Genomic DNA, 22,036 nt, shown 5'->3' on the forward strand with positions numbered 1-22,036 from the left:
CTTTATTCTGGAAAAGGATGATTAAATCTGAGACAGGTCCGAGGTATACTTTAGCAGTCCCTCGATGAATGATTTTAACCTCTACTTCAGGAACCTTACCATCAACCACTGGAAATGGTTTTCATATTGAGACCCATTGGCCATACATTGTGCTTCACTTGAGGGTCTATCAACAAAACAAGGTTTCTTACTTTAACATTTGGTTTCTCCTCTTTCCACTTTCTTCTTGTTTGGGAGGATGATGAATACTCTTGCTTCCAGTTTTTCCAAAAGTTATCAGCAAGGTTCTGAACTTTCTTCCACTGGAACATGTAAAGGTCACTCAAAGTGAACTTACCAGGTGATGCTAATACTGCACTTATGAGTCAATAGCATTGCTGCTGTAAGAATTTCTGGTCTCTCAGGTTCTGTTGAAATGGAAACCAATGTCCTAACATTCATTATGGCTGTAACTTTTGCCAACAATGTAGTGAGATGAGTAGGGGGCATTATAGGTCCAAGGGCATCCCTGACCTAAAGAGTAATTCTGGATTTCAGGCTGTTAAGAGTCAGTTTGGAGTTCCTTGCAGGCTTCTACAAAGTTTATTCCTTTGTCGGATTGGAATTGCTTGACTGGTCCACGGAGAGACAGGAATCTTCTCAAGGCACTAATAAAGCTTGAAGATGACATGTGTATCACCATCTACCTTAGGTAGGTGCTAGAGTAGTGTTTGTGTTTTTGCTGCACAGTGCAGGTAAATTTAGGCAGGCCTAGCTGTGAGCTAGGCCTGTTTGTCTTTGATCTGGGGGGCAGGGGAGTGATTTAGTGTAGCAGCAGGTGACTGACATGTGCCTCAGCTCTTGGGCGCTGCCTCTGTTTCCAGTGAGAAGGTTCTGGAAGCGAAGCAGGGCAGAGTGCTGGAGTGACATGGGGTGTATCTGGGAGCCCTGACCAACTATAATTGGCAGGGGACAGGCCTCCTATATATTCCCATTCCCATTCCCACTGTCAGCCTGTTGTGGGAAGAGTTGTCGGGTGGAGGAACTGAATGATCGAGTGTTAGACTGTCGTGGTCTGAGGAAACCCCCTTTCTGGGGGGGTGAACTCAGGCTTGGAGCTCGGGAGCTGGGAGGGAGCATCTCTCTACACGGTCATTAAGAGGTGTCCTGGAACAGCAGCAGGAAGAGGACAGTTGGGAGCACTGCCAGAAAAGTCTTTAGGAGGGATCCATGCTGGGGTCGGTGAGTGAGAAGCACAGTGTGAAGCTCTGGGAGAAACATGCCAGGATTTGGATGTGGAGCCAGAGGGAGAGACTGTGGTGTTGTTTTGGAGTCAAGTCGCTGCAGCCACGAGGGCTGGCAGAATTTGCACTGGACGTACTGGGATCAGTAGTCCACCAAGTGTCAGTTAGCACATCTATTCTTCTGAATTAAAACGATTGCTACCACAAAAGGAACTGCAGACCCCTACCTGTAAAGGGCTACTAGGAAAATGTTAGGAGTCTTAGGACTTATTCTTCATAGTGAGGCACATATTCACACAGAGTTCATGCTCTAATGATAACAGGAATCTAGAATTGGACAGTAGAGGAAAGCAAGTGATCTCAAGTAGTGTGCTTGAGGAGATGTGAAGTAACAGAGACTGTTAGTTTAGATTCAACTACCTTTATTTTTCATATAAGAAATATTCATCATTTAGGCATCTCATGTACCTTTTCCCCATCTAAGTTAATCCCCTAATTAAAACAACAAAAGCAGCAAGAGACTGTTCATTGACTGGAGAAAGTGTGCCTAAAATGGATGTCTGACCAGCAGGGTGAAATAAGTGGATGTTGAAACACACAACGACCCCACGGGGGCACCACAACATTTTGGAGGTCCCACTGAGATCCACCATCACAGTTAACCTGCTGGTCGTCGCCCCTAGCAAAGGGCTTTCCCACTGGAGTGACAGGAGAGGCGCTTTACAGTGGCTTTGTAGGCCCTAATTTTAGCGCTTGTAAAGCACCTCGGTGTGAAAGTAGCCTAATGCCGCGTACCCACGGTTGGAATTTCTGAGAGGAATGTTCGATTGTGAGCTTGTTGGAAAGTCCAATGTGTATGCTCCATCAGACATTTGCTGTTGGATTTTCCAACAACAAATGTTTGAGAGCAGGTTCTCAAATTTTCCGTCAAAAAACGCTGTTGTCGGAAATTCCGAGTGCGTGTACATAAGTCCGAGGCACAAAATTCCATGCATGCTCTGAATCAATTACAAGATGGAAGCGTTCAGTCTTGTAAAACTATCGCAATGGAAATAGCACATTTGTCACGCTGCAAATTTTGTAATCTTTCAATGCAGCGCATTCTCTTCTTCTTTATAATGCTAGAATAATGAAGTTGCTTTGCGTTGATATTCACACAGAGTTCTGGCAAACTGATTTCTTATTATAGCAGCAGATGACATATATGTCCTGAAGCTGTAGTCTTACAACAGCCTGAGTCTTTTGCCAGACCAGCCCGAACCCATGCCATAGCTCTCAAGACTTCCTTGCATGCTCCCTTCCAGGCTGTGGCTGTGGTGTTTGAGGTGTTGCAAGAGGTGGAGGAGGAGTATGGTCCAACTCACGTATGTGACTTTTATTGGTAAGTTGGCCCCTCATCCCCTTATTTAGGGCCTGAAATATGACCTCCTCACATATGAGGCGTTGGTCCTCCTCCATTACTTGCATTTTGCTGGCCGTCATACATGCAAAAGCCTCTTGGACATTAGGGGTGTTTGTGAGTACCGCAGTAGCCTGCTGAATCAAAGCAGCTGCTGACTCCTCCATGTTCCTCCCCTTCCTGGGCCTTTTTGTTGTGAAGTGGAGGGGAGGGACCTGGGATTCGGTCAGGCTACTGGGCACGGCCACCTCCTGACTACCAATTTCCACTGCCTCCTCCTGGCTGAGACTTTCCTGTGTATGAAAATGGGGCATAGTTTTCAGTTTTTGGTCATCAATCACACACAATTTAGAGCTCACGACTGTTGCAAATTGAATGTTAACAAATAGAAAAGACTATCATTCTGACCCCAGCATTTTTCATTGTTGTCTCAATCATTTTTGGCTATTATTGTCAATTGATATGTAAACCACTTTGTTAAATCAGAAATTAGTGATCAATAATAGCATCTAGTTGGGCATCATTACATTTTCGACAAGAAACAATGCTATACCTGCCTCAAGCTGGGCTTCAACACATCTTCCTGGGTGGAAGGCCCAGGTTGTATGTCGGAAGCCTCATCCAAGGTGGAAGGAAGTGTATATAGTGATGGCCTCTGGTCTGACAAAAACCACAGTCTGTCATAGTACCAGAGCCTGGGGACATAAATGTCATCTGCTGCTGTTCCTAATCTCATGGAATCCTGGACCTTTTTGCGCTCCCTATTATACATGCTTTTCAGGCCAACAATTGTGCACTTCAAATAGGTGATGTTTGCCGTGGGAATCACCAGCTTCACCAATTCCAACAGTTGATCCAGCCTTCCTCTTTATTTTGTTGTTATAAAATTGGTGTTTCACTTGCCACAGACAGGGCAGCTCTTGTACTTATCAATGAAGTTGGGGCGGAAGTCATGGTCATTAAATGTATCCATTTTATCTGCAAGACACAACACATGACAAACCCTAATCTCAGGCTAAACTCTCCAAATCTTGTCTCAATATAGGCCTCAATCTATAAAAGCAGTATAAGCCACTAACCACTGATGCCCCAAGTTAAAATGGTACCTTCGCTTGCACGATTGGCGCTTTCACTACCGTATGACGCACGCATGTTATACTTAATCTACACTGCGAATGTCCGCCTGTGACCTTCTTTCTAGTATATATCCCACCCCTTCTCTTTCGGCGCAGTGGGAGAGCACATGGCAGAGAGACAACTGGTCATGCAGAGAGCAGCAGCGACGAGGAAAGCCCGAAGCCAGAAACGTCCCAATCCTGGAGGAGATTTAAGGCCTCAAGTATGCCCTTTGTAGAGATGGTGGAGATGGTGGACATCTTGAAGAGGGTCGACTATGATGGCAAGTATGGACCGTACAGAAATCCAAATGTGAGAAAGGCCAAGATCATGACTAAAGTTATAAGAAGTCTGCAGAAGAATTCTGGGGTACGACTATCCAAGGAGCAATTGAGGAAATGCTCGTCAGCAGGGTCAGTACAGAAGGATCAAGAGAGTGCTGAAAAAAAGTAAGCATTTGACGTGTGTTCCAATTATTATTACTTGCATTCTGCTCCATGTGCTTTTCTTTACTGTTGTACATTTTAAAATGGTGTGGGACAGTAATCATAATCGTAGTAAACAAAGTTTGTTCGACCACTAATAGACGTTTAGTACATTGTTGTCTAGATGGGTTTGTAACTAGAATGAATGCAGGTGCTCCAGTGGTTATTAGGGGTCTCTCCATCTGTGAAACTTTAATAACAAAAAAGGTAAGTATTCCAGCTTTAGAATGGGAAAAAAAACATTTCAGCTTGGAACTCTGCCAAATCAGACAATTGTACGACACTTCCAAGTAATGTTTCATATTCCTATTTCTTGACTCAAATATCTGTGTGCTAAGTATACCTTTTTTTTATTCACATGGGGAGAAAAGACTCGGGACATCTGAAGACACCAATAACCCCACACCTCCTAAAGAAGGGGAAATCCCCACACACTTTGAAGAAGATGTGGAGATAGGAGAGGTTCAGGAATTGGGCGAAATAGTGACCACAACAGGTCAGTGTCTGAGACCACAGCTTCAGTTAATAGATGTATGCCTGCATATTTATAATACATGGTGTGTTTTTTTTATTTTTAGACGATTTGGATGTTGTGGAAGAAGAAACTAATTTCACCAGTGCAAGTTCACAGATCCTCATCGGGGAGATCATGGTGTGCAATCCGGAATTGAGAAGATAACGGAAAACAGCAATAATGTTGAAAAAATACTGAACAACATCATTGATGTTTTAGGCAGAATATAAAAATCCCAAAAACTTTACATTGTGTCGTTATATTTTTTCATTTTAAAAAATGTTTAAAGTAATTTGAAAACCAAATTTTGAAGATGCACACAGTGTGCACATCAGCTATCTTCCATCATGGGATATCAATGTACGTGTTTTGTGGGAGCATCCCCTTCCTCTCAACTAAAGTAGATGAGAGGAAGGGGTTTCATCCCCGAAACACGTCCATTGATCCTCCACGATGGGAGCTAGCACATGTTGGCATTAGGTATTGGATTAGGAGGGAAATCCACATTTTCACTCCCAATTTGTGTGCATCTTCAAAATTTGTCTTTTACAGGGGTGACATCACCCCATCAGATGAAGGCAAGATCAACACAGTTATGACATACTAATGTCACATATTGCCTTCAATTTATCCAAGTTGAACTTTGTAAGTTCCTGAGGTGTGTATGTTATGGTTTTAAACATGCCTGTTTAATCAAAAAAAGGATATTTCTACTGTCAAATATAAAAATAGTTATACACCAAAGATGTTGGTTTGCTAAAAAAACATTCTCTAATGCACATGTGCATGGAGTAAATTATTTTATATTCAACAATGTGTGGCTTCTTCTTGCAATGCTCAATACCAGTTTTTGGAGTAAGTTGGTGTAGTTTAAAGTGACAAAGCAAATTAATCTAACCTGCATGTTTTTGGAGTGTGGGAGGAAACCGGAGTACCCGGAGGAAACCCATGCAGGCACAGGGAGAACATGCAAACTCCAGGCAGGTAGAGTGATGGTTGGGATATATTGCACAATTCATACAGATAAATCTATAGATCATGATAAGGAGGGCTCTAGGGTATGAGACCACAATTAAACATACATTGATACATGGAATACCCGACATGTTTCGGAACTTGTATAGTTCCTTCTTCAAGGGTTTTTTGATAAACTGTATGATCTAATATACAAATACATAGGTATCAATTAGTCAATATCACAAATGTAAGACAAATGCATAGTGTGAGGGCAGCATCGTATATGATGAACATTAAAGAACAACAGCAAAAAAACACTTACAGTATAAGCAAATTTCTGTATAAATTCTGCATCACAGACGAATCTTTAGATAACCAAAATACAATAGGTATCACTCCATCGGTCCGGTCTCCACCATTGTTACTGAAGGATAAGTGAAAAAATGTATAAAGATTGCAGGATGCTCCGATGCATACAACTGAAAAAAAAAAAAAGAAAAAAAAATTATTATTATTAAACACAGGGCCACCCAAGTCAAGGAGTCCTCGAGAAACACAAATAAATGGGAGGGACGGGAGTTTCAGAGCGATACAATATATAATAATATAGAATCTCTGAAAAAGAATGCCTAGGAGTGTAGTGAGATGTGTGCTCTAAAAGTATGATTGGTATTCATTGCAATAAATGAATGTAGATAATACCACATCTCCGGGCTATATTCTTATACCGATACATGTATAATTTATCTAATAATTGACTGCAGATAAAGCCGTTTAGTAAAGCAAGTAAAGGATGCAACTAATAAAAGATAAAAGTACAAGTATCAGAACAGAAGAAAAACCCACTTACTTATACTGGTAGCATTCAGAAGCATTCGGTCTGGTTTTGATACACAGTCTGGGCACGCAGCAACTGAATGCTAATAGATGTCAGGTTTATATAGTGATTCAACCAGGTGTGTAATGACAAATTGCTGAATGTTTGTACAACATGAGTCTCCCGCCTCACCATACCCCCTACTCTAAACTCTGCCGACGAGTGTCAGCAGAGATGTGTATGCTGGGGTAACTGTTTCCCCGGTGGGGCGGCATCCGGCAACACGAGGAGACGGACGGGAAGGGGCATGAGGCCGAGCGGCAATGTTATGTGTCCATGCATGAGGAAAACATCCCACCGCGCATGCTCAACCGCCAGCAATGAATAAACATCAGCGGCGGGAGGCATGTACGCACGAGAGAACAGACACATCATGCATCAGCCAAACAGGTCCCACAACTACCACCCAACCAAAAAACTGGCACGAGACTAAAAGAAAATGTCAAAGGCCCCCCCCCTGTGTCGGGGGACACCAAAGAACCCAAAGCACGAAGGCAGAAAAAAAATTGAAAAAAAGAGGAGAGACCGACTAATGGAGTGAACCTGAGAAAACAATACCGTAATTAATTGATTGAACATTATTTCAAGTTGTAATCTGACAACAGTGACTTACTGTATATACATTAATACAATTAAGCAAAATGTAAGCATCAGGTTATTTCACAATAAAAGAGGAGAGGGCAAGAAAAGGGGAGGGAAGGGGAAGAGAAAAAACCCCTAGATTAGAGATCACCTTCATATCCTCCTGATGTAAAGCCCTGAAGGAAGGGTTTGAAACTCAAAATTTCATTTAACCCCGGAGGTGATGTAGCATTCGGGTTCGAGATTCATTTAATTTCCCATTGGAGAAGAATTTTATTCATATGTCCTCCTCTCGGGTTTTGATGGAGTCTGTCCAGGACTAGCACCAAAATCTTCGGAAAACGAGTATTACGGACAGTGGCAACATGGCGACCCAGAGGAAAGTCTGGGTTGCTACTTTTCATCGCTGCTATATGTCGGTATAGTCTTTTACATCATTTCTGGATGGTTTACCAACATAATAGCAGCCACACTCACATTGTAGTAAATATACCACAAATGTAGTTTGGCAATTTGCGTAATGTATGGCGATAAAAGGTCGACCATTAGGAAGTCGTGGATTCCTGTCTATGTTGATGTACCGACAATAGCCACAGGCCCCACAAGGGAAAGTACCCAGAGTGTTACAAGGGTCATCTTGGGTCAGGCCTTTAAATTCACTTTTGACTAGAGTATCCCCAATGATGTAGTTTGTCTAAAGGTAATGAGTGGATTCGGAGGGACAAAAGGGCCTATAACCGGGTCGTGAGTTAGAATATGTCAATATTTGTTTACAATTTGCTTCACCTCTAAATGTTCATTGGAAAACGTAGTAATTATCCGAGTATGTGAGTTCTTATTAAATCTATCTTTTTTTCGGGGTGCTAATAATGCTTGTCTATTTGCATTATTCGCTTCATACAACGCCCTTTTTAAGCATCTGTGGCTATATCTTCGTTCCAAGAGGCGGCCCTTTAAAGCTTTAGCTTCTCGGATAAAATCCTCACTCTTTGAGCAATTACGCTTAATTCTTAAGAACTGGCTGAAATGGATGGAATTTACTAACGATCTTGGGTGGAAACTTAGAATGTAATATCGTGTTAAAACAAAGGGATAGGGTGCGCTATGGAATCTGTTATACAGAGAGTATGTAGTGTAATATAGGTAAGAGCAGCCTCTATTATGTTTCCATCCAGATGGATGGAACAGTAAAATAGGTGAGAGAAAGAGAATAGATATGGCGCTATACCTTATTAAACTCACTAAAAAAATAAAATAAAATTGTACAAATTTTCCAGCTTGCTGGCTAATATTTTTTTTAAAACCAGCGATAGACCTTGATGGACTGAATAATAAAATCAATAAATGATAAAGTGCTGGGGGTTAATCCTTATTAAATAGTGAATGCAAAGTGAATATAAATTTTCCAGCGTGCTGGTTAGTAAAATGAAATAAAACTGTACGGTCCACAAAAATTAGATAAAGATGAATAGATAAATATTTAGATAAATAATTAGTAAAACTACCATGAATCAATCAATATTCAATAGTGAAAACTACTCAAGGTGCTTGTGACTGTGATTGTGGCACAACCAAATGAATGGCCACAAGGGCAACAATCAAAATTATACAAACGTGAATGCTGGTGGAATAGTGGGTGTGAACACACTGTGTCAAATCTCAGAACATGCCAAAAATTTTTTTCACAATATGAAAATAGAAAAAATAGAAAAATAAATAAAGATAAAAAATTTATAAAGATAAAAAATTAAGTCCAGAAAGTAAAAAGTAAAAAAATCTTGCGGTGACAAGTCAAATGTGAAAGTCCAATTGAATAAAGTTTAAAAATTAATATTTAAACATGAAACGAATATTTGATGGTGAAAAAGGTAAGTGAAGAGAGTGACTTCGATATTCGTTCGCAGTGAACGTTTATGGATTTTGCTCTCACCAGAGATATGACCCCGTCCGGGGTGGATCAGCCTCCACAGTATAAGCCACTGTGTCGCTTCTTGGGCTGTCTCTGCTGTGATGCTGGGGAGATCCCTCGTTCTTCCGTGGGGATGTTGTACCTCGTTTACATGTGATAGAAAAGAGGACTGCCCATGGTGTAGTATGTTTGAAACTCAGTTTATTTGAAACAACCTTAAAAATACTCACATTTAGTACGAAAAAACACGTATTGTATTAAAAGCGTTCGGAACATCCACTCGGCTGACACGCCGTTTGTGCTGAAGGTGTACGTATCTGGCCACGCCCTATGCGTTTCGTCATTCAGACGTCATCTGGAGCGGCCATCCTCATACACCTTTCCACTTTTATAGGGTATAGTTACCAATCGCGCATGTGCGGGACCCAGCCGCCATGTTTGCTAAGGGAATTATCAATGTTAAGCCTATTGTTATGCCGGCCCAGCCGCCATGTTGGCTGAGGGAATTGTCAATGCTAAGCCTATTATTATGCCGGCCCAGCAGGAAGTATATCATTGTGCCTGCTGCTAGTGTAATGTTGTTAAACGCAGATTGGGCACTATTCCTATATAAGTTGAATATATGTTATTATAACACCTTTATGCACACACATAAATTACTGTAACCATAAAAATAATATAAATAAATTATATAGCAATTACAATAGTTTGACAGTATTTATAAAATTACAATAGTTTGGTAATATTTATAAAAAATTAAAAAATTAAAAAATTAGTAAATTTAAAGTTGGTTTGACAGTATCTAAAAAAATTGAAAAATTACCATTAAGATCTATAAAAAGAAAAACTGAAAATTGAAGGAGAAATTTGAAGGAAGGAGAAATACTAAAAGGGGAACCAATCTATGTGTATGTGCCTTATAATGGAACATGAAGGTAAATTAAATCGGTGATGCCTAAATTGAAATTAAAATTAAATTTATGTTAGACTTCATCTCAAATGTGAAGGAGGCTAATTGGGTTCCAGAAATGTTTGGATAGAAAATTTATATTTGACAGACATTGCCTCTAATCTGGCATATTACTTTTAAAATATTAGACTATATGCTGTGTTACCCAAGGACTAGAATGCTTGATTCATTTAGAGGAAGAGAAAGAATATCTTTCGACCTCAGTTGTGATGGCAAAGATACAATAATATCGTGTTGCCTGTGGGTTTCTTGAACAGTTTACATGATAGGATATTATGAGTAGTGATGGCCGAACGGTTCGCCCGGCGGTCGTTTCGCGGCGAATTTCCGACTTTCGCCGTCCGCGGGTTCGAACGCCTTTTTCCGTCGTTCGCCCCGGCGGACTTACGTGTTTAATGTATACAAGAACTTTAACCTTTCGTGACACGTTTATCATGTGTTACAGGACAACCAATTGAGACATGACAGCTCATGGACACTTGGACATTCCCCCTAACCTATAAATACACCCGATCCGGTGGCCATTTTACATTCTTTCTTCTGTCACTGTAGGGAAAGGATCCTGTGTGGAGTAGGGACAGAGAAAACGCTAGCTATTTGGTACACAAAAGTTCTTTTCAGGACTGGTATAGGTGTTAGGTCAGCAGCCTGAGTTTCTTTTGTCAGTTTAGATAAAGGGACAGAGCGCTGTATGCTGCTATTTTAGGGACAGCTCAGCCAGATTAGTCTTTCTTCATCATCATCATCATCATCATCATTAGCTGTTACTATCAGGTCCACAAAAGAGCTGTTCCAGCTAATCGTTCCAGCCTACTCTTTTTTGCCAATTTGTATAGGGACAGGCAGGAAGCAGTGTGTCAGGCAGTGAGGATAATTTTAAAGACTTGCTGTTACTATTAGTTCCACAAAGGTTCTTTTCAGGACTGGTATCAGTGGTACGGTAATAGGCTTGTACACGTATAATATTCTTTCTTCCAAATATAGAAAGAATATTATACTTGACTGCTGCCCTTCTGCTGCAGTCTGCTAATCATTCACAACTCACTTGTTCCACAAAGCTCTTTATCAGGACTGGTAACTTGGTCTGTCTAGGGTGCTACGGTACATAGGCTTGGGTGCGGTACAGTCTGCTGTTCTGTAAGGACCGCTATCGGTCCACAATACATAGGGTTGCCGTGCACTACTGCTGACCGCTGCCCTATACTGCAGCAGTCCTTCATTGGTATAGGGACTGACGTACAGTCTGCTAATCACTAACACACAACCTGCTTGGTCCACAAAAGTTCTTATAAGGACTGGTAACTTGGTATAGGGTGCTACGGTACATAGGCCTGAGTGCGTTACAGTCTGCTGTTCTGTAAGGACCGCTATCGGTCCACAATACATAGGGTTGCCGTGCACTACTGCTGACCGCTGCCCTATACTGCAGCAGTCCTTCAGCGGTATAGGGACTGACGCACAGTCTGCTAAACACTAACACACAACCTGCTTGGTCCACAAAAGTTTTTATAAGGACTGGTAACTTGGTATAGGGTGCTACGGTACATAGGCCTGAGTGCAGTACAGTCTGCTGTTCTGTAAGGACCGCTATCGGTCCACAATACATAGGGTTGCCGTGCACTACTGCTGACCGCTGCCCTATACTGCAGCAGTCCTTCATTGGTATAGGGACTGACGTACAGTCTGCTAATCACTAACACACAACCTGCTTGGTCCACAAAAGTTCTTATAAGGACTGGTAACTTGGTATAGGGTGCTACGGTACATAGGCCTGAGTGCGTTACAGTCTGCTGTTCTGTAAGGACCGCTATCGGTCCACAATACATAGGGTTGACGTGCACCACTGCTGACCGCTGCCCTATACTGCAGCAGTCCTTCAGCGGTATAGGGACTGACGTACAGTCTGCTAAACACTAATACACAACCTGCTTGGTCCACAAAAGTTCTTATAAGGACTGGTAACTTGGTATAGGGTGCTACGGTACATAGGCTTGAGTGCGGTACAGTCTGCTGTTCTGTAAGGACCGCTATCGGTCCACAATAGATAGGGTTGACGTGCACCACTGCTGACCGCTGCCCTATACTGCAGCAGTCCTTCAGCGGTATAGGGACTGACGCACAGTCTGCTAAACACTAACACACAACCTGCTTGGTCCACAAAAGTTTTTATAAGGACTGGTAACTTGGTATAGGGTGCTACGGTACATAGGCCTGAGTGCGTTACAGTCTGCTGTTCTGTAAGGACCGCTATCGGTCCACAATACATAGGGTTGCCGTGCACTACTGCTGACCGCTGCCCTATACTGCAGCAGTCCTTCATTGGTATAGGGACTGACGTACAGTCTGCTAATCACTAACACACAACCTGCTTGGTCCACAAAAGTTCTTATAAGGACTGGTAACTTGGTATAGGGTGCTACGGTACATAGGCCTGAGTGCGTTACAGTCTGCTGTTCTGTAAGGACCGCTATCGGTCCACAATACATAGGGTTGCCGTGCACTACTGCTGACCGCTGCCCTATACTGCAGCAGTCCTTCAGCGGTATAGGGACTGACGCACAGTCTGCTAAACACTAACACACAACCTGCTTGGTCCACAAAAGTTCTTATAAGGACTGGTAACTTGGTATAGGGTGCTACGGTACATAGGCCTGAGTGCAGTACAGTCTGCTGTTCTGTAAGGACCGCTATCGGTCCACAATACATAGGGTTGCCGTGCACTACTGCTGACCGCTGCCCTATACTGCAGCAGTCCTTCATTGGTATAGGGACTGACGTACAGTCTGCTAATCACTAACACACAACCTGCTTGTTCCACAAAAGTTCTTATAAGGACTGGTAACTTGGTATAGGGTGCTACGGTACATAGGCTTGAGTGCGGTACAGTCTGCTGTTCTGTAAGGACCGCTATCGGTCCACAATAGATAGGGTTGACGTGCACCACTGCTGACCGCTGCCCTATACTGCAGCAGTCCTTCAGCGGTATAGGGACTGACGTACAGTCTGCTAAACACTAATACACAACCTGCTTGGTCCACAAAAGTTCTTATAAGGACTGGTAACTTGGTATAGGGTGCTACGGTACATAGGCTTGAGTGCGGTACAGTCTGCTGTTCTGTAAGGACCGCTATCGGTCCACAATAGATAGGGTTGACGTGCACCACTGCTGACCGCTGCCCTATACTGCAGCAGTCCTTCAGCGGTATAGGGACTGACGTACAGTCTGCTAAACACTAATACACAACCTGCTTGGTCCACAAAAGTTCTTATAAGGACTGGTAACTTGGTATAGGGTGCTACGGTACATAGGCTTGAGTGCGGTACAGTCTGCTGTTCTGTAAGGACCGCTATAGGTCCACAATAGATAGGGTTGACGTGCACCACTGCTGACCGCTCACCTATACTGCAGCAGTCCTTCAGCGGTATAGGGACTAAGAGTTTTGTCACAGGGTCATTTAAAAAATGACATGCAGAGGAAGAGGCAGGCCCTTCCGCAGGGGTGGTAGGGGTAGGGCAGGAGCAACAGGCTTGAGCCAAAGTGGGAAGTTGCAGAAGGTGCGTTCAATTACTTTAAAGGATGCACCAGACTTGGTTGAGTGGCTCGCTCAGCCTTACTCTTCTGCACCCTCCTCATCCTCTCGATCTGCACCCTCTTCTTCACTCTCTGCTATGTGCACCCCCAAAGACACTACCACCAACAACACGACCACCACCACCACCACCACATACCTTCCGCTTGAGTCACTGGAATTATTTTCCGATCCATATCAAGAGGACATTTCTGATGCGCAGCCACTCTTGGTATTGGATCAGGAAGAGGAGGTAGCAACAAGCGCTACTCAGCAGTCTGACGCCAGTACCCAGATCAGCCCAAGGAGGAGGTTGGTCCCCGGTGTTGCTGCCTACTCTACTTATAGCGGTGGGGAAGGTGACGTTGATGATGACGTGTCTAGTGATGTCACGTGGGTGCCCACAAGAGAGGAAGAGGAGGGGAGTTCAGAGGGAGATATGGACCAGCAGATAGGGAGGAGAAGCAGCAATGACTTACATTGCACAGCAGGGACAAAGCAGACTGCAAATGTATCAGGAGCGAGTCATCGACCATGTACGGTCACATCTGGCGCTCCCAGGACACCGGCACATGGCTCCGCAGTGTGGGCTTTTTTTAACGTGTCCGCTGCTGACAATAGCGTTGCCATCTGCAATCTTTGCAGTCAACGCGTTAGTCGCGGTAAGCCCAATACTCACCTAGGGACGACCGCCTTAAGAAGGCACATGAGCAGCCATCACCGAGCCCAGTGGGAGCAACGGAACACACAAAGCCACACTGCAGGCTCTCACCGTCCAGCCTCGTCTTCTACTTCTCCTTCTCCTCTCTCCTCACAATTGTCCTCCACTCCACCTTCCATCACGCCAAGCTCACATTTTTCTGCAAAAAGGCAGGCTTCCGTGGGCCTAATGTTTGAGCGTAAAAAAATGATGACGCCGGATAACCCTCTTGCCCAACGGTTGGCGGCTGGCTTGTCAGAACTCATAGCCCGCCAACTACTGCCATATAAACTGGTGGACTCGGAGGCCTTTCGCAAATTTGTGGCCATTGGAACACCACAATGGAAGGTCCCAGGAAGGAAGTATTTCTCAGAGAAGGGCATCCCAGAGCTATATGGCCATGTTCAGCGGCAAGTGAATGTATCTCTGGCACACAGTGTCGGTGCCAAGATACATCTGACCACAGACACGTGGTCTAGCAAACACGGGCAGGGAAGGTATATCAGTTTTACTGCCCACTGGGTGAACCTTCTGACGGCCGTCAAGCATGTAACCCGTGGCACCCGTGTAGATTTGGTTTTACCGCCACGGATTGCATGCAGGCCTGACTCTTCTTCTCCTCCTCCTACTCCATCCTCCTCCCTCTCCTCCTCAGCTGCCTCCTCCTTTTCCGCTGCTAGCGTCTCTTCCACTGCACCGCCCAAGCTCCCCAGAACCTATTCCACATGCCAGGTGAGACGTTGCCATGCCGTGCTGCGTCTGTTGTGCCTGGAAGCAAAGAGCCACACTGGCCCGGCACTCCTTTCAGCTTTGCGTTCACAGGCAGATGAGTGGCTAACACCGCTCAATTTGACAGTTGGTAAAGTGGTGTGTGACAACGGTGCCAATCTGCTTAGCGCATTGAAACAGGGCAAAATCACGCACGTGCCGTGCATGGCACACGTCTTAAACTTGGTCGTGCAGCGATTCCTTGTCAAATACCCTGGGGTCCAGGACATCTTGCGGCAGGCAAGGAAAATCTCGGCCCATTTCAGAAGATCTTACACGGCCATGGCTCGCCTTGCTGACATTCAGCGGCGACACCATCTGCCGGTCAGACGTCTTATTTGCGATTGCCCGACGCGATGGAACTCAACCTTCTATATGCTTGATAGGCTGCTCCAGCAGAAACGTGCAGTTAACGTCTACCTGTATGAACTCTGCGAAAGAAACGGTTCTGGGGAGCTGGGTTTTTTTTCACCGCGCCAGTGGCTGCTCATGCGCGACACATGCAGACTTCTGCGGCCATTTGAGGAGATCACCAAACTGGTCAGTCGCAGCCATGGCGCCATCAGTGACATGGTACCTTATGCCTTCTTTCTGGAGCGTGCATTGCGTCGTGTCATTGATCAGGCTGTGGAGGAGCAGGAGCGGGAAGATGAGGAAGTCGCAATGCTGGATGAATTCCCAGGGGGGGCTACTCTATCTGAGACAAGTCAACAACAGGAGTCTGATGAGGAGTCAGAGGAGGATGGTGCCGGGGCGGATGAGCAGGAGCAAGAAGAGCATGCTTTAAACCTTTCTGGGATCCCTGTTGTGCGAGGATGGGGAGAGGAGAATGAAGAGGACGACATTATCCTGGATGATGAGCAGGAGCCAGGCCACCACACCGCTTCCACTTTAGTGCAAATGGGGGCCTTCATGCTCCAGTGTTTTAATAGGGACCCCCGTATAAAAAGCATGAGGGTCAAGGACCAGTACTGGGTGGCAACGTACTTAGACCCCCGGTACAAACACAAAATGGCGGAAATGTTACCGCCGTCGCAGAGGGCTGTCAGAATGCAGCACTTCCAGGCCTTGCTTCGAGAAATGCTGCATTCTGCTTTTGCGTGCGCTGGCAGAGGAGCAATTCCCACTCCCAGAGAAGGATTTGCGGGTACCAATCCAACAGCGCCTGCAAGAAGAGGCCGGTTTGAAGATGTGTTGGTGACTTCGGATATGAGGTCATTCTTTCAGCCGACCCATCGACAGGTGTCATCCGGATCCAGCATCAGGGAACGCCTAGACCGTCAGGTGTCCGACTACATTGGGTTAACGGCCGATGTGGACGCTCTGAGGAGTGATGAACCCCTAGACTACTGGGTGGGCAGGCTTGACCTCTGGCCAGAGCTTGCCCAATTTGCAATCGAACTGTTGGCTTGCCCCTCATCCAGTGTCCTGTCCGAAAGGACGTTCAGCGCAGCAGGGGGGATTGTGACCGATAAGCGTACTCGCCTAGCTCACCACAGTGTTAACTACCTCACATTTCTAAAAATGAATGAGGCATGGATCTCGGAGGAATTCAACACATGTGATCAGTAGACCATGTATATGTCTATAAACAATTTTTGGAATCAAGCACACAGACCTTCTTAATTCATTTGGCTCACTTCCCTGACCCAAAAAAGCACACCGTACTATATGCCCCTACCCTCCTCTTTGAAGAGGTTGAGCGGTGTCATATTTCTACTGGGGCTGCTTATTATGAGGGGTTCCCACCATCCCTGTGCTGTGCTGACTTCCTCCTGGGTGTTCTTATTATGAGGGGCTCCCACCATCCCTGTGCTGTGCTGACTTCCTCCTGGGGGTTCTTATTATGAGGGGATCACACCATCCCTGTGCTGTGCTGACTTCCTCCTGGGGCTGCTTACGGTGCTGCTGTCAGCGCTGTATGTCACGGAGCTGCTGTCAGCGCTGTATGTCACGGAGCTGCTGTCAGCGCTGTATGTCACGGAGCTGCTGTCAGCGCTGTATGTCACGGAGCTGCTGTCAGCGCTGTATGTCACGGAGCTGCTGTCAGCGCTGTATGTCACGGAGCTGCTGTCAGCGCTGTATGTCACGGAGCTGCTGTCAGCGCTGTATGTCACGGAGCTGCTGTCAGCGCTGTATGTCACGGAGCTGCTGTCAGCGCTGTATGTCACGGAGCTGCTGTCAGCGCTGTATGTCACGGAGCTGCTGTCAGCGCTGTATGTCACGGAGCTGCTGTCAGCGCTGTATGTCACGGAGCTGCTGTCAGCGCTGTATGTCACGGAGCTGCTGTCAGCGCTGTATGTCACGGAGCTGCTGTCAGCGCTGTATGTCACGGTGCTGCTGTCAGCGCTGTATGTCACGGAGCTGCTGTCAGCGCTGTATGTCACGGAGCTGCTGTCAGTGCTGTATGTCACGGAGCTGCTGTCAGCGCTGTATGTCACGGAGCTGCTGTCAGCGCTGTATGTCACGGAGCTGCTGTCAGCGCTGTATGTCACGGTGCTGCTGTCAGCGCTGTATGTCACGGAGCTGCTGTCAGCGCTGTATGTCACGGAGCTGCTGTCAGCGCTGTATGTCACGGAGCTGCTGTCAGCGCTGTATGTCACGGAGCTGCTGTCAGCGCTGTATGTCACGGAGCTGCTGTCAGCGCTGTATGTCACGGTGCTGATGTCAGCGCTGTATGTCACGGAGCTGCTGTCAGCGCTGTATGTCACGGAGCTGCTGTCAGCGCTGTATGTCACGGAGCTGCTGTCAGCGCTGTATGTCACGGAGCTGCTGTCAGCGCTGTATGTCACGGAGCTGCTGTCAGCGCTGTATGTCACGGAGCTGCTGTCAGCGCTGTATGTCACGGAGCTGCTGTCAGCGCTGTATGTCACGGAGCTGCTGTCAGCGCTGTATGTCACGGAGCTGCTGTCAGCGCTGTATGTCACGGAGCTGCTGTCAGCGCTGTATGTCACGGAGCTGCTGTCAGCGCTGTATGTCACGGAGCTGCTGTCAGCGCTGTATGTCACGGTGCTGCTGTCAGCGCTGTATGTCACGGAGCTGCTGTCAGCGCTGTATGTCACGGAGCTGCTGTCAGTGCTGTATGTCACGGAGCTGCTGTCAGCGCTGTATGTCACGGAGCTGCTGTCAGCGCTGTATGTCACGGAGCTGCTGTCAGCGCTGTATGTCACGGTGCTGCTGTCAGCGCTGTATGTCACGGAGCTGCTGTCAGCGCTGTATGTCACGGAGCTGCTGTCAGCGCTGTATGTCACGGTGCTGCTGTCAGCGCTGTATGTCACGGAGCTGCTGTCAGCGCTGTATGTCACGGAGCTGCTGTCAGCGCTGTATGTCACGGAGCTGCTGTCAGCGCTGTATGTCACGGAGCTGCTGTCAGCGCTGTATGTCACGGAGCTGCTGTCAGCGCTGTATGTCACGGTGCTGATGTCAGCGCTGTATGTCACGGAGCTGCTGTCAGCGCTGTATGTCACGGAGCTGCTGTCAGCGCTGTATGTCACGGAGCTGCTGTCAGCGCTGTATGTCACGGAGCTGCTGTCAGCGCTGTATGTCACGGAGCTGCTGTCAGCGCTGTATGTCACGGAGCTGCTGTCAGCGCTGTATGTCACGGAGCTGCTGTCAGCGCTGTATGTCACGGAGCTGCTGTCAGCGCTGTATGTCACGGAGCTGCTGTCAGCGCTGTATGTCACGGAGCTGCTGTCAGCGCTGTATGTCACGGAGCTGCTGTCAGCGCTGTATGTCACGGAGCTGCTGTCAGCGCTGTATGTCACGGTGCTGCTGTCAGCGCTGTATGTCACGGAGCTGCTGTCAGCGCTGTATGTCACGGAGCTGCTGTCAGTGCTGTATGTCACGGAGCTGCTGTCAGCGCTGTATGTCACGGAGCTGCTGTCAGCGCTGTATGTCACGGAGCTGCTGTCAGCGCTGTATGTCACGGTGCTGCTGTCAGCGCTGTATGTCACGGAGCTGCTGTCAGCGCTGTATGTCACGGAGCTGCTGTCAGCGCTGTATGTCACGGAGCTGCTGTCAGCGCTGTATGTCACGGAGCTGCTGTCAGCGCTGTATGTCACGGAGCTGCTGTCAGCGCTGTATGTCACGGTGCTGATGTCAGCGCTGTATGTCACGGAGCTGCTGTCAGCGCTGTATGTCACGGAGCTGCTGTCAGCGCTGTATGTCACGGAGCTGCTGTCAGCGCTGTATGTCACGGAGCTGCTGTCAGCGCTGTATGTCACGGAGCTGCTGTCAGCGCTGTATGTCACGGAGCTGCTGTCAGCGCTGTATGTCACGGAGCTGCTGTCAGCGCTGTATGTCACGGTGCTGCTGTCAGCGCTGTATGTCACGGAGCTGCTGTCAGCGCTGTATGTCACGGAGCTGCTGTCAGCGCTGTATGTCACGGAGCTGCTGTCAGCGCTGTATGTCACGGAGCTGCTGTCAGCGCTGTATGTCACGGAGCTGCTGTCAGCGCTGTATGTCACGGAGCTGCTGTCAGCGCTGTATGTCACGGAGCTGCTGTCAGCGCTGTATGTCACGGTGCTGCTGTCAGCGCTGTATGTCACGGAGCTGCTGTCAGCGCTGTATGTCACGGAGCTGCTGTCAGTGCTGTATGTCACGGAGCTGCTGTCAGCGCTGTATGTCACGGAGCTGCTGTCAGCGCTGTATGTCACGGAGCTGCTGTCAGCGCTGTATGTCACGGTGCTGCTGTCAGCGCTGTATGTCACGGAGCTGCTGTCAGCGCTGTATGTCACGGAGCTGCTGTCAGCGCTGTATGTCACGGAGCTGCTGTCAGCGCTGTATGTCACGGAGCTGCTGTCAGCGCTGTATGTCACGGAGCTGCTGTCAGCGCTGTATGTCACGGTGCTGCTGTCAGCGCTGTATGTCACGGAGCTGCTGTCAGCGCTGTATGTCACGGAGCTGCTGTCAGTGCTGTATGTCACGGAGCTGCTGTCAGCGCTGTATGTCACGGAGCTGCTGTCAGCGCTGTATGTCACGGAGCTGCTGTCAGCGCTGTATGTCACGGTGCTGCTGTCAGCGCTGTATGTCACGGAGCTGCTGTCAGCGCTGTATGTCACGGAGCTGCTGTCAGCGCTGTATGTCACGGAGCTGCTGTCAGCGCTGTATGTCACGGAGCTGCTGTCAGCGCTGTATGTCACGGAGCTGCTGTCAGCGCTGTATGTCACGGTGCTGATGTCAGTGCTCTGTATTACGGTGCTGCTGTCAGTGCTCTGTATCTCCTGCACCCTCTTGTTTGCCTACCCTGGTCCCTGACCTTCCCTCTCCTCCATTGCCTTCATTAGCTCCATAGTCCTGAATTGTCAGAACAATTTCCCAAATAAAAAAAAAATGCTTGTAGTTATCGATCCCAAATTCACCTCATACATGTATTATGCTATTGTCCAGGTGGTGGGACTACGTGCTACCCCCTAATAATTACCCCGTGGCCGCAAATTCGACCTAAAGGTTTGCGAAATTCGCCTCCCATTGAAGTCAATGGAGCCCGCGGCGAACGGTCGTTTTCGCGAACGTTTGTGTCCGTTCGCGTTTCGCGTTCGCGAAACGTCCCGTCGGAAGTTCGTCCATCACTAATTATGAGGACCTTTGAAAATTTCAACATCTAAAAATGTTATAGAGGTAGGGTTAGATGACATTGTGAATTTTAAATTGAATTGGTTACAAATTAAGGTATGTCCACATACAGGAGCTCGTATGTCGCAGACACCACCGCCAACAGCACAATACTATTAAACTCCTTATAATTATAATAGTATGACCCCGAGTTGGGGGGTGGGACGATGTGGACGTGCTTCCCATCGATTGCCCCTCCTCAGTTAGGTAAGTCCCACTGCTGGGCAAACTGGGAGGCCACAGTCTGCCATTCCTGTGGGTTTGAAGGAAACTGTGGAGTCAAACACGAAAAAAAAAAATAGTACTTTTGCACATAACATTGCAAACAGATTGGACACAATCATTCTTGGCCAACATAAGTATAACATTTATAATAATGTGTGTTACTTTGGCCAGCCCCTCCTTACTTAAACTATTGGCAGCCCACTGGACAGATAAGAAGTGTCACAATCCAAAAATATAAATACACACTAAACAAACTGAAGCACATTTTTACATTCTGCAATTACCTATCCAGATAAAAGGAGAACAAAACTTTAAACAGTACCATTTGAAAATATTCAGGCAGGCACTTGCACTACATGCTTTGGTGAATTCATCAATAAATATGAACACAAAAGAGGTAGGTATAGTGTGTATGGGTTTAGCAATGTCAGCAGATAGAGTATTGGTATCAGCTGACTTAGCAGTTGGGGGAGGGAGGGTTCCAAATGAGCTTGCCCACCCCAAAAAAAAGCCTCTTGCACTCTGCATGAATTTAATGACAAAAATAACATTTGTACACATTTTAGGGGGTGTGTAGGGTAAGCACTAAAATGGAGCTAACAAAATGCATTGTTAAGTGACTAGGCTAGGTGTGTATGGGCCCAGGATAGCATGCTGGGGAGGTTAGTGAAGGTAAATATGCCCGAAGGACAAAAAGGAGCATTAAAAGCTTCCAGCATGCATGAGGACAAAGGATGTTCACAGCATATTACAATCATGGTAATTAGGGAATTATGAAATAAATACAATACATTAGAAAACATTATATACATAGAATGTGATGTTAAAGGAGAAAACATAACTTAATATAGTCCTTCTGCAGGACCTGTATGATGGCAGAAGAGGTCTCTGGAATAATGATTCCCAGAGCCTGGGGGGAGATGCCAGTCTGGAACTTGATGTCCTGCAGACTTCTCCCCGTCGCAAGTACCGCAAGATGGTGATGAGCCTCTGCTCAGGAGTAATGGCTTGCCGCATGTAGGTGTCCTTCTTTGTAATATAAGGGGACAGCAAAGCCAACAGTTGGTGAAAAACGGGATCCGTCATCCGGAGATAATTCCTGAAATCATCAGGATTATTCTCTTGGATC

This window comes from Lithobates pipiens, unplaced genomic scaffold (assembly GCF_037356315.1).
Source record: "Lithobates pipiens isolate NorthernLeopardFrog02 unplaced genomic scaffold, aLitPip1_a1.2 Scaffold_13, whole genome shotgun sequence".
Lineage (NCBI taxonomy): Eukaryota > Metazoa > Chordata > Amphibia > Anura > Ranidae > Lithobates > Lithobates pipiens.